The 13,653-nt window shown below is 38.6% G+C and overlaps 1 protein-coding gene across 1 annotated transcript in view; it reads right to left on the bottom strand.

The window, feature by feature from the left end:
* The window catches only part of LOC117421157 (cytosolic carboxypeptidase 1-like), a 103,337-nt gene that overhangs the window by 87,408 nt on the left and 2,276 nt on the right, over positions 1 to 13,653 (bottom strand). The gene's annotated exons all lie outside the window — the stretch shown is intronic.

Below are 13,653 nucleotides of genomic sequence, written 5' to 3'. Positions count from 1 at the left end.
CATACTCTTTGTTTGGTAATGTACTTTGGGGTGGTAGAGAGTATGATTTCACTCCTAGGTTATTTTTTGACTGCAATATATTGCTAAGCTTATTAAAAACAAAAGAATATTCAAATAATTACCATGATTTTTACAGAATATTAACTAATGCAAACAAAAGGTTGGTTGGTTATTTTTGGCAAGTGGGTATCTATCTAAGTGATTTAAAAGGTTGGAACAACAACATTTCCTTAAAGCTTCGACATTTGGGGAACCCAGCATGAGGAAAACTTAGGCACAATTAACACTAGAGGGCACTACTACCATTTGAAATAAAAGATCAGCCTCTAAACACATACAGTAATCTTTCACAATCACATCTTCCCCTCTGAATCCAATTTAGGCAACACAAGCCTGTCTGACTTTATATTCAGTATTTGGCGAATCACAGAGTCATACACTGGACTGCTTTGCTAAATTCATACGCAGACTTTAAAGTGTTACTAAACAGGTTGCAGGGTTTAAAACCCAAAGCATTACTTCCCCTACCTTTCTGCATAATCATGATTGTTTTGATATTTTTAGTGTTATACCCCTGGTCATAAATCACTTTGTGTATTTGAGAAATTAATCTTTCTGCCTATGATTTATACACCTGTGGGACTGAAGTACAAGAACAGACTTCCCAAGGGCCTACTGTGAGAAAGTTTCACACCTCAGAATAGATTTACTGCTTATTATTTTGGACTTATTTTATTTATGTATTTATTTGTAGGTATTACATATTGTCTACTGCTGTTCCAGTCAGCCTAGATTTAGTAATATCCATTGAGTGGAACATTACACGTTTCATACCACAATACATGAGTCAGATATAACAGAGGTCTGAAGTATTTAGGATTCTAAATTAAGACATAAATAAACTTCTTAATTACAAAGCGTATTTTCACTCCAGAATTGTTAAATGATCTGTTGAATGCCAAATTTGACCTATTATTTTATTTTATGATATAAAAAAAAACAAGCATCTGTCTTGCTCATACTTATAGTGGAGCACAAAGACTTGATCCTGGCACGCAACAAAAAGTACACTAGTAGTCTGGTATCAGGCTCTGCACAAGAAAGCTTAGGGCACAAGGTGCATTTTCCAAATAAGCATTTATTCCATTAGTCTTGAAAGTTTAGAGGATCACAGTTGATCCATAAGAATACCTCCCTTTAGTACTTTTTTCTTGCTGGTTATTTTAGGATTTGGAGCACCAACGAAACTGCATCAACAAGTTACTATAATGACCAGGCATGCTGAAACAAGGTCTATACCAGCCCACATTTTTTTTTAGTATGTGTTTTGTAATAATTTAAATCAACTTCGTTATTTATTGGTACACAGTTTATTCTAAATACTATTAAACAACATGTTGTTGCAGGGAGAAAATCCGACACATATTATACTGCAAATGCTTCATGCCATTGAAGTGCCAGAAGAACAGACTGGGTCAATTGCAGCGTACCAGTGATTTAGTCCACACCAAGTACACTAAAATGCAGACTAGAAAATCCTGCAAATCATTACTGACTTAATCTTCCTGGCAGCGTACCAAGCAGATTATCCCGGTAATTTGTTTAACTGAGTGGAACAAGTGGAACCGATAATGGAGACTAACCTAAAGCTGTGGCCAAAAGTTTTGTATCACCCTAAAGAATTAATGAATTTTGCTTCATAAAACCGGCTAAATAATGTTAAGTTAATACATTAAATGACATACTGTAAACAGTGTACTTTTGGTTGGGTTTCTAAATAAAAGATAGTTTTGTTTGGTTTAAAATAAAGATTCATACCAGGATGGACAGTCAAGGAGAGTGAACCGGATGGACCAACCAAGATTATCACCGCGTATGTAACAGGGATAATTGCATAAAAACTTTAGGGTAGGGATTCATTTAGGGCAGGGGTGCTCAATCTTATTTTTGTGACGGCCAGATCACGAAAAAGACAACTGGCCAAGGGCCAAAATGCACGTTGTAACTTCAAGCTGGAGATCGTCAGGTACACCTTCTGCATCAAAAGAGAAGGGATTCGTGAAGAGTTTAAAAAAGGCTTGCTCGCTCCTGAATTGCTCAAATCTGCTGGCAAACACCCCATGTAGTTCTTTCAGGACACCAGTATGGCGTTTCCAGTTGTATGTCTCTTCATGTGGAAAGGCTTATTGACACGTTTCAAAGTGTGCCAGCTGCCCTTTCTCGAGCTGGTTTGTGAACAGCTTTAAGTTCATTTCAAACACACACACTGCCTCAAACAAATCACAAATGAGATGCTGACTTCCTTGTAACTTTAGGTTTAAATCATTTAAATGTCCTGTGATATCAGGTATTTTGCACACAAGGTCTCCTGGTGTATTATACAGAGATACTGCTTCAGCAGCGCAGCTCAATCCCCAATGTGCTTTTTTAAACACCCTATAAAACCATTAGTCTTGCCAACCATAGCCAGAGCACCGTCGGTTGTCACCCCCACCAACTTATCCCACTGCAAATTAAAATCTTCAACAGCTTTCTTAAAAGCATTAAATATGTCAGATCCAGTGGTTCTGCCATGCAGAGATGCCAGCTCCTGGTGTACTTCAAATGTTTCTGTCACTCCACGAACCAAAATTAAAAGTTGGGCTGTATCAGTGGCATTGTTGCTTTCGTCCAGAGCAGCAGAGAAATACAGAATATTTTTGCATTTGCTTTTTAGCTGATCATAGCTATTTCCAGACATGTCTGCTATGCGTCTCTGCATAGTCATTCTGGAAAGACAAACGTTTTTAAAGGAATCTTTATTTTCTTTGCAAACAGCATCACATATTTGCATCAGGCAGTCTTTTACAAATTCCCCATCGGTAAAGGGATGTGATGATTTTGCAATTTTACAAAGTTGAAACTTGCTATTGTAGCAGCTTCAGATTCCTTCTTTTTCCGTTGAAAAACACCCTGCTGCCCCTGTAGTCATATTTTGACAGACTCCAATTTTTTTGTTTGTGCTTCTCCCAGCAATTCTTTATTTGGGATGTTTTGTCTCATAATGGCGCTGTATATTGTATTCTTTGGCAACTGTGATGCATTCAAGGCAAATGAGGCACGTATGGACATCGCGTTTGGATTCAGCAAAAAAATATTTTTCTGTCCACTCTGGGTTAAATTTTCTGTGTTCAAGATAAATTTTTCTTTTTTTTTTTTACTTGTACATGGCTTTGACAGAGACATGTTTTCAGACGCTACAGAGGCAGCCTACCGTAATTTTGTGAAAGTATAAAAATATTTTACCTCGAAAATAATCGCAGAGCAACAACCATAAACATGAATCGCTGTCTTCCGTTTAGCATCTAGCTGGCGCCTGTTTCCGAACCTTACGTCATGCTTTCCAAGGTCTACTGTACTGTATTACTATTGGCTAACATCATTATTATTATTATTTATTTCTTCACCAACGCCCTTATCCAGGACGACTTACAATTGTTACAAGATATCACATTATTTTACATACAATTACCCATTTATACAATTGGGTTTTTACTGGAGCAATCTAGGTAAAGTACCTAGCTCAAGGGTACAGCAGCAGTGTCCCCCACCTGGGATTGAACCCACGACCCTCTGGTCAAGAGTCTAGAGCCCTAACCACTACTCCACACTGCTGCCCTACAACATGACAGAATCCCACCCAAACGGGCTGGGCTTGTGTACATTCCAAGCACTTTAATCACCTCTATACCGTAATTATATTGGCTAACATGATACAAGGCATTTTGAGGCGTCTACCACTCACACTCACTGTTAGTAGACAGGGGTATGAGTCACGTGTGGGTTCTCTCTTTCGAACGTTACTTGTTTCCAGTGAGAGGTGGCTGACGTAGAACTTCTGATTTATTTATTTTTTTGACAGTGTGTATTTTCTTAAAGTCGCAGGCCGTTTTTCATTTATAATATAAAAGTCCTTACGGGCCGTATTAAAGCAGTCAGCGGCCGTATGTTGTGCACCCCTGATTTAGGGGATTTTAATCCCAGCAAAGTTTATTTAAATTTGTGTTAGGGAGAAGGTTCCTGAAGCGGGACCTCCTTTGTAGTGGGAGCATATTTGTATATATCCTTCAGCACTAAGGATACTATTGCTGGTATCGTAGTGGCAGCCACCAATCACTGCAACCCCTTGTTTATTAGTCATTGGTGTTTTCAATCTCAAACCCTGTGTCTCTCTCATCTCTCAGCAGATACCCACACCGTAACAGAACACCCGTTACATATGTTCAATCTGAGTAAATCCTTCTTTACTAATCTGATATTTGGAATTCAGTGTCAGATAATTATATAAAAGGGATCACTGTACAAAAAGTAAGACACATTTTTATTACATCAAACATATTGTGCATATAAGGTACCAACACTGCTGCAGAGGCGTAGAAATGTTTAATTGTGTGATAATGGACCACGAGTTGCTTATAGTTAAAGCATATTAAATGAAATTGTATTGTGTTAAAACGGTTTCTTTTTTAATGTAGGGCGGAGAGGGAGAGAGGAAATAAAAAAGTTAAAAAAAAAAAAAAAAGCCTATCCAGGATGCTATGACATGTTATTAGTACGGGTTTCTGACACACAGACAAGAACAAGTGAAAGTACAATAACAAATAATAATGAACAGTAGAATGTTCATTATTATTTGTTATAACAGGGCAGCAGTGTGGAGTAGTGGTTAGGGCTCTGGACTCTTGACCAGAGGGTTGTGGGTTCAATCCCAGGTGGGGGGCAAGATTAATTATTCTCTATTACCTTACTCCAAAATGTAAAATAAAAGGACATCAAAATTTACATGAAAGTGGATACAGAGCAGATTAGTACTAGATTGTAATGACTTATGCCCCAATCCACTGCCTGGCACTCCCGGCAACGGCTGCCCACGGCAACAAAACAGGGTGTTTCCACTATTTGCCCAAGCGGCTGAGCATGCCTATCTGGTCAGGTTTTGTATCGATGTAGCCAAACTGGCTACAAAGGAAGTGCATCATAACGTAGCCAGGAAGTGCATATGACATTTTCTTTATTGTTTTTTCATTAAGCTTTACTGTATTCAGCAAAAGCAGAGAACTTTGTTAAATTGAACAATATTCATCCTGCTTCGGCACACAAGACAAATGTCTGAAGTTACATTGCTTTTTTTTGTGAACAATTATAATTTTTCTCTCTTTTCCCCACCCCTTGGGAAGGGACAATACAGATCAAAAAATATCACAGCAATACAGAAATACAACATAATATCAAGACAAAAACAAGATACAATAAACTATTGAAACTAAAATATCAAGGAAAGAATATTCGTTCATTAATTAAATTAATGAAAGTTGTCCTAAGGGGAAATGCCATAATATGCACTTGATCTTACTCAAACAACTGTGCCACTTTATTAGCAGCAGTATCCCATGCTGCCATCGTGTTAGTGGTGGCTAAGTGTAGCCGAGTCATAAATCTGATGTCATGTAAATAGATTAACCAGACAGAAGAAAAGGAAATAGACGGCTCCACCCAACCCTTCAGGATAGTTTTCTTGGCTGCCATCATCCCTGCCAGGAAAAGCCTCAGATTGTAATGGCAATGCTAACAGAGTCATCATCCAGCAAAAGTACCTCAGCAGTGAGGGGCACAACCACCCCCACTAGACAGCCCATAGTAGATACAACAATTTTTGGGCACTCCCAGAACATATACAAGTATGTGCCCGTCACTCCCAAGGCACAAGCCTGGCAGGTAGGATCTGGTATCATTTTCATCTGGAAACTCATAAATCGAGTAGCATAGAATCTGTGAGCCATTTTAAAAATGAAAAGGCTGATGAGCCAGATTTTTAGACTATATAAAAATATTCTCCCAGATAGTTTGCTGTCACCACTGACTGGGATACTTACTCAACTCCCTATCCCAAATGGAGGTAATTGGGTCTTAACATTGTAGGATAAGAGTTTATCATATAGGAATGAAACTATCCCTACACTGGGAGGAGAGCTGTAAAAGAGATTTACCAGTGCGTGAGGACATAAATGGGCACCCCAGGGGACCCCATACACACGAAGGGATGAGCATAGCCTGAGCTATAAAAAGAAAGAGAAGCCTGGAAGAGACAATTATTATATAAAAAAAAATAACAAATAATATGAGGAGCACAAGTTGTTCAATAATAAATGAAAATAGCATAAGTGTAGCAAGAGGAACAGCAAGCAGCCACCTCAGTGATAGGGTCATGTGACCTTTTTTTTTTAAAATTCATGATAAATACAATGACAAAATCTGGCTGTTTGTCTGCTCTCTTCTTAACCAGATTTATTTTTATTGTAATGGTTACATTTATTTGTTACCGTCGGTTTCTTTTAAACAAAACACAATACGATCCCACAATCCCCCAGTGACCTTTGACACTGCAAGAATTTCTGAGGTTGGCCTGGTTTGAAAAAAGGCACTGAAATGCTCTTTTTTTTTTTAGCGGCTAGCTATGGGCAGCCAAAGCCTGTAGGGTCAGGCAGTGGAAACAAGGTAGTTCCTGTACTACTAAATAAGTATTGCACAATGACACAGCACTGCCCATGGGCACTTTTTTGAGGACCACTGTTCAAGGGTCACATTTACCCCCATTTCACCTTGTATCCCTATGCATTAGGAGGTGGTAACTAAGGCCGATGCGATAGAATGTATCGATGCATCGTATCGTTTGACAACTATAGTCAAGCCAGTGCATCGTTTTTGTGTAAAGGGTTAACAAAGGAAAACTTATTTTGACTTACATTTTTTGCATTAAGCGCAGAGCTTCTCTACAATGTCTTTCAATGTTTGACAATTACTTTCTAAAGAAAGACGGCAAGAAAGAAAAGTAAAGAAAGCAGTGTTTGGGATACTCCGGTAACACAACTAATTTGCGTGGCCATTTAATGAGATGCAGAGGTCGCGCTCGCCTTTAAAAATGTGCATTTGTAAAAAGCACACCATCTCAAAATCCGCGTTTTCAACTAAAACATCTGCATTTTTACATATTGCATCAACATAGTTATATTACTTTTCCAGTGTAACTATTTCAGATTAACAAAGTTAACATGCAAAACTGTACACAGTATAAATAACGGTACCGGATGTAGAAATAGGCATAAAATGATTTCTTTTGAAAATCCCCCCTGTTCACAATGTAAAAATCAGTATTGTAAAACATGTACCAATGTCTGCGGGTAGCTGTCAACATCATAACTATTTATAGTTTTGCTGTTTAAAAGTTATTTAATTTTCCTTTTAGCACCCAAGTCAAAAAATGACTCGTGCTCTTTCCAAATCAAAGTCTTATAAAATTCTCAGGAGCTTCCATTGAAATTGTCATGTTTTGGATGATCCTCATGTAAACGAGAGCGTTTGCTGGTCCGCCATCTGTTCTGACAGCTAAAACCCTGTTCTGCTGGTACATGGGACCTCCGTGCATTTTTTAAAGAGGATGCAGGGAGCAGTGGAACCATTTTTACACGTTGCATTGCATAAAACTACTTCGTAATATAAACACAATTATTGGATAGGGATAAAAAAGGGAAATGTTGTCTTTTACATTTGCGTTTTAGAAACGCACTGATGATACTGTTTGCGTTTTATTAAAATGTCCTGCATAGCTTTTCTCTTGATTGGTTGTTTACTCTGACTGGTTATGGATTTAAACACCTTTTTATTTTTTATTTTGCTTCGACCCCCAACTGATACAAATCAATACGAGTAAGGTAAAATAAATAAATAAATAAATAAATAAATAAATAAATAAATAAATAAAAAGAGGATTTAATATATTTATTTACTAAACTGATGTAATCAATTTAATAAGCATAATAGTTTTTAAAGCGTTACTTGCAATGTTACACAGTAATCCACAGCTCCATATGCATTTTTTTTACCCTTTCATAACGTCGATGAATCGATGCATCATCTTTTTTGGAGAACTACATGTCGATAGGGAAAAATTTGGCATCGCCCCAGCCTTCGTGCTACCACAACAATTCAATCTGTACTGAAAGTAAATCTAATTCATAATACATGTTTCCATTTTAGGGCTACTGATTTTCCACGATCGCGGAATCACGGATGGAATTGCGGAATTAGGTATTGGGAACGGAATTGGCATTTTGGGAATGGAATTCTGCTTTGCAACTGCACCTTTAAAAAATAAATAATAGTAATAAAACACTGTGCAGTCTTTTACCGCTGTTATTCTCCTATAAAAAAAAAATTATGGATTGCTTTGAAAGCTACACTACCCAGAAGCCCAGCGATGACGCTTGTATAAAACGTTTTTGTATGTTTATTTGGATCCTTGGATAACGAGAAAACAGGTGCTTTTGTGGGTGTTACGTTGATGGACTGTCTGTCTCTGTTGCGGCGCTGCCTGTGTGCTGAGAGTCGAGTTGTTTAAAAAAGCAACTAGCTGTTTTGTGAGAGTTCTATTCTGTGGAATAATTTTGGAGTTCTATACAGAAAAGTACAAAAAACGGTCGTCAACGACCGGATTTAAAAAAACTTAATTGAATTTATGTATTCATTTATTTAGTTATTATTGCAAATCCGTCACCCGTCAAGATGAAACCTTTAGTTTTATAACTTATTTCTAATTTATCATTAACTCCTTACTCGTGTTGCTATAACATGGCTCTCTCTACTCTAGTTAGCAATAACAGAAAATTGTAGATTCAACATAAACCAATGAATACTTATTTATTTTACCAACTGTACAGAACACAAAGCCAACGTGTTTACTGTCAAATGAATGTGTGTCAGCAGTTAAGGAATACAATATGAAAAGGGATTTTGAAACCAGACAAGGAGCTTTTGGAAATACGTATCCAGAGGGCACAGTAGTTAGAAGCTCAAAAGTGGAAGCGCTGATCACTTCTTAACAGTTATACTATTAATATGTCATATACATTTTAATGTGAAAACTGAAAAAATGGAATTGGTCATTTTGAAAAACGGAATTTGCCATTCACAGAATGGAAAATCAGGAGCCCTAACTGTACTTTTTTTTGATGGTGTGCTTTTTGTTTTGACCTGCATTATTCTGTAAATTGATTGCCAGCTGTAGATTTTCTTGAGCAGTCACAACTAACAGCTTCAAATTCTATAGAAACTGGAGTAGAGGGCAATCTCAGACTCAAATACAATCTAGACTGTATTAAGTGGATACTTCATTGTGGCATTTAAAAACAACTCTTGCCAAGTAATGGACACTGCACATGATATAAACAGTATGGCATTTTTACATTTACTGCCTCTTACGAATAAACCAGGGATCATTCCTAAGCGGTGTGAGAACTTAAAAGTTAATATTATTGTTTTACTTTCCAACATGACAGCTCCTTATAAAGCAAGATTGTTTTATTGTGATTTATTACATTGCCACAGGTTTCCACTGTATAGGTGTATTAAAGAGGAACTTGGTAAGGGTGTGAAATAGGGTTGCAGTGATACACCGGTTATACTTTTATATCACAATACAAAAATTGTTATCATTTGTATCGTCTGTAAAAATGAAGTTCTGTGATATTATAGGTTAATGGGGCAGATAATGACAAAGCCCAGCTCTTTTCCATGGTGCTCCTGAAGCATGTGATATTTCTGACAAGTGCAGAATATTGCAGGGGGAAAGGTGAATGGCTACACTTGGGTGTGTACTTAAGAGTTTATACATGATTTTTTGAGCATTGTTGAGGTTGCATGGGTGCTTTACACTTCTGACTTTTAAAAAGTAATCGATTGTAATTCTATGAACAAATGTTTGCCACACATACTGTCAGTAAGTCAATTCTAACGCGGACTAGGAATGTCAGGTACAGTACCAGAGGTCGTGTCAACGCAAAAGTTTGCGTCCTAGACGCAAAATAAATCCACTGGACGGAAAAATAGTTTGTCTTGCGTTCACAGGACGCACAGAATGGGAAAGGGACGCAGACATGCATATTCGCAGTCTAAGTTGAGTGGGGGACGGAGGGGGGTGATGCTGGGACGCCAGAATCACTGTCGAGCCCTCTTGAGATGATGTGAGGTAGTCGACGAAACACAAAGGATGGAAGGTTTTACTTTCCTGTAAAATGACTGCAAAATACTTGCTTGTTTAAAACAAGCAAAAAAAAAACTTCTGCAATATAACAGCATTGATTAAGGTACACTCCCAGTCCTGTAGGTGACAGCAATAAGCTTTGCCAGCAATATTAAGGATATTTACTTTTAGGCCCTGTCCACACTACAGAAGAGCAACCAGAATTATCCCGGGTTTAAAAGGCATGTCGTATGCAGACAGGCTAAAATAATTGAATCTATTCATTCTTGAACAAAGAAGACTACGCGGCGATCTGATTCAAACATTCAAAATCCTAAAAGGTATAGACAATGTCGACCCAGGGGACTTTTTTGACCTGAAAAAAGAAACAAGGACCAGGGGTCACAATTGGAGATTAAGGCATCAGCATGACAACCGTCTGGATTGAGCTAAGTAGGGTACATCACTGGGGTCTTCAAGTGGGCACCTTCCATCCTCGGTGTTTCGTCAACTAGCCCACAACATCTCAAGAGGGCTCGACAGTGATTCTGGCATCCCAGCATCACCCCCCTCCGTCCCCCACTCAACTCAGCCCAGCTTACCTCCCCGTACATCAGCGTTTCTTTCTTTCTAGTGTGCTTGAGATCCCCAACCAGAATCTTTGTCTCAAACACAGCCAGTTGCTGCTCCTCTCTGCTGCTTCAGATAAGTTCTTCACTGTGCGACGCAACTCTTGACCACTGAATCCGACATCTGAGAAACCAGTTTGTAGAGTGTGACACAAATCCTCGACAACCCACCTCCACTGGGTAAACCTGGACTCTCCATCCTCACAGTTCCGCTTAAGTGGCTAGGTGAGCATACCGAAGTTTCTTCCTCTCATACGCCTCATCCACAGCATCCTCTCATGGCACTGTTAACTCTACCAGATGAACAAGGCATGCTGATCCAGACCACAAGACAATGTCTGGTTGAAGGTTAGTGGTGGCAATCTCGGGTGGAAACATCTGCCAGCATTTTCCAGTCTCTAGCAGCTTCCAGTTGTCCTGGGCGAGGATTGGTTTTAACACCTTTTCTTGGTGGTTGCTCTCCTGGGCGGAGGAATGTTGTCTTTTGTGTGTAATGTTTTGATGGAACAGGTGGCAACTTATTGGTCATGTTACGCTTGTCTTCCAATGCTAAGGCCAAACATTGCAGCACCTGGTCATGGCACCAAGTAAACCGTCCTTGGCTAAGAGCCACCTTACATCCTGTCAAAATGTGCCTTAATGTTGCAGATGATGAACACAAAGGACATGACGGATCCTCACCTACGCAGAGGTTTAGGTTCTGTGGTGATGGGAGAACAACATATGTTGATCTGATGAGGAAACTGATCCTGCTCTGTTCCATTGTCCATAGGTCTTGCCAGCCGATCTTGTTCGAATAGTTCGGCTACAGTTCATAGCAGCGCAATGAACAGTGGAAATTAATACGATGGTATCCCACAACCCACTGTATTTTATTTTTAAATAATGTGTTATGCCCCATATTAACAGAGGTCCATATTGCTAAAAAATAAAACAAGTATTTTGGAAAAGGTTAATGCGAGTTAAGTTAAGGTGACACATTTAGCTGATTCTGTTTCAAAATTAAACTCAGAAAAAGCTGTTAATTACAAAACAATCTTTGCTTTTATTCATATGTCTTGGTCCCTTTAATTTTATTTCAAACAGTTTCAAATTACGTGAATCGTTTATCCCCGATCCTACTTTTAACTCGCATTTCATTTTTGCAGTCGTCTAATTTAACGTTGTGCTTTTGTTATTTTCCACACTAGTTTAACATCCTGAGAGATTTTTTTAAGCATAAAAATGAATACCTAGTGCAGAGTGTACACTGACAGCAAGTCAGTTGTCAATCGGAAGTTTTTTTGCAAAGCAGTCAGCATCTTCAGGGGATTCTCATGAAGATCGCTCATCTGCATCTCTTAGTCATCTACCTCTGACTGTACGAGTATTACATTGACCGAAACAGTTACAAGCAGTAGTAATGCACAAAAACGCAAACAAATATGTTCTTATAATTTTGAATGGGAGATGAAGTTTCCATGGGTTGTTTATCGAGACGGCAAGATGTACTGTGTGTGAAAGAGCTGCTGACAAAAAAAAAAAAAACGATATACACACAGATGTACAGATTTTCAAGAATCTTCGCTTAAGACATGGCGATGCTGTTTCTTATTGGAATGCAGAAAAATATTAAAAGACATGTAGATGAAGGCAACAAACAATGCTTAGAATCCTGCCTTCTTGTCATGTCATGTGAACGGTCTACTGTTACTAAATATAACAAAGAAAAAAGTGTGTACCTGTGTTTACATGTATATCTATATACAGACAATGATTTTTAAACTACTATATGCCATAGAGTTTAAACGTTCAAACGTTTAAACTCTATGGCATATAGTAGTTTGATGGATGGGACGCAAAATTTTGGGCATGTGCGTTTCAGGAATGCATGAACAGAAAAGCTATCGCGACCTCTGCAGTACATCAGAGTGCATAACAGAATGTAGAGGCGGCAACTGTGGATTTAACTTGTCTCCAGGTTTAGAGATCTGGCTCACAGACCCTTTTGAAGAGCTCAACTCCGTCAGCTACTGGAAACAGTCAATTAAATACTCCTTACAGTATTTTAATAAAGCTTGTTATGAATGCAACCATAAAACTACCTACAGCAGGGGTGGGAAACTGTGACCCGTCCAGACCAGGTATTTGTGGAAATGATGTTATTTATATAATAGTTTCATGGAACCAAATAAAGTTCTATCCAGGTCTATGTGGTTAGCGTCCTGATCAAGGCTGGTCTACACTCTTGAATTAGTTGTCCCAGACATTAAATACTGCAGTTTTGTGCACTTTTATTTAAAACACAAATAAACACAACAAAAGATTTAAACAAATACTTCAAAATAAACAGCACCCAAGCTTTGGCTATCTCGGTGCATCAACAGAGAGCACAACAAGCTGTTCTACCAACATCTGACTCAAACATTCCTTTGTTCTTGTGTAGCATATGGCCAGGGGTGAATTGGCAATCAACCACCACCTGGCCACACTCCACACTTTTCCAATAAACAATTAAACTAATTAAACTAATTGAACTAGATGGCTGTGCAAATGGTGGCCATCTTGGCTCCAGGCTGTTCGCCCACTCCAGAGCCACGATAAATGCCAGCCACAAAACACACACACCCAATGTGCTGCGCCTTTAATAATGTTATTACGATGTAAACCAGGTCCAGAAAGGGCCTCCAGGACAGTTGCTCAACCCTGATATTAGGTAGCGTCTGGGGGTTGAATACCAAGGTTAATTGACCAACGTGCCGCATGCGAAGTCAAAAGAGCCAGACTCCATCAGCAGAGAAGACAGACTTTCATTACCCCACTGAAGCATTCAGAAAAATAACCATATACTGTATGTGCACTCCGAAACATTTCTGAATAAACCCTCTGCCTAAAAACAAAATTTAGACTTGCAACTCACACACTGTACCTAGAATTAAACTGAAAGTGTGCTCCAAGTCTGTTTAAATACTGCATAACAAAGATAACATT

This window comes from Acipenser ruthenus, chromosome 1, assembly GCF_902713425.1.
Source record: "Acipenser ruthenus chromosome 1, fAciRut3.2 maternal haplotype, whole genome shotgun sequence".
Taxonomy (NCBI): Eukaryota; Metazoa; Chordata; class Actinopteri; order Acipenseriformes; family Acipenseridae; genus Acipenser; species Acipenser ruthenus.
This window is presented reverse-complemented; position numbering and strand designations above follow the sequence as displayed.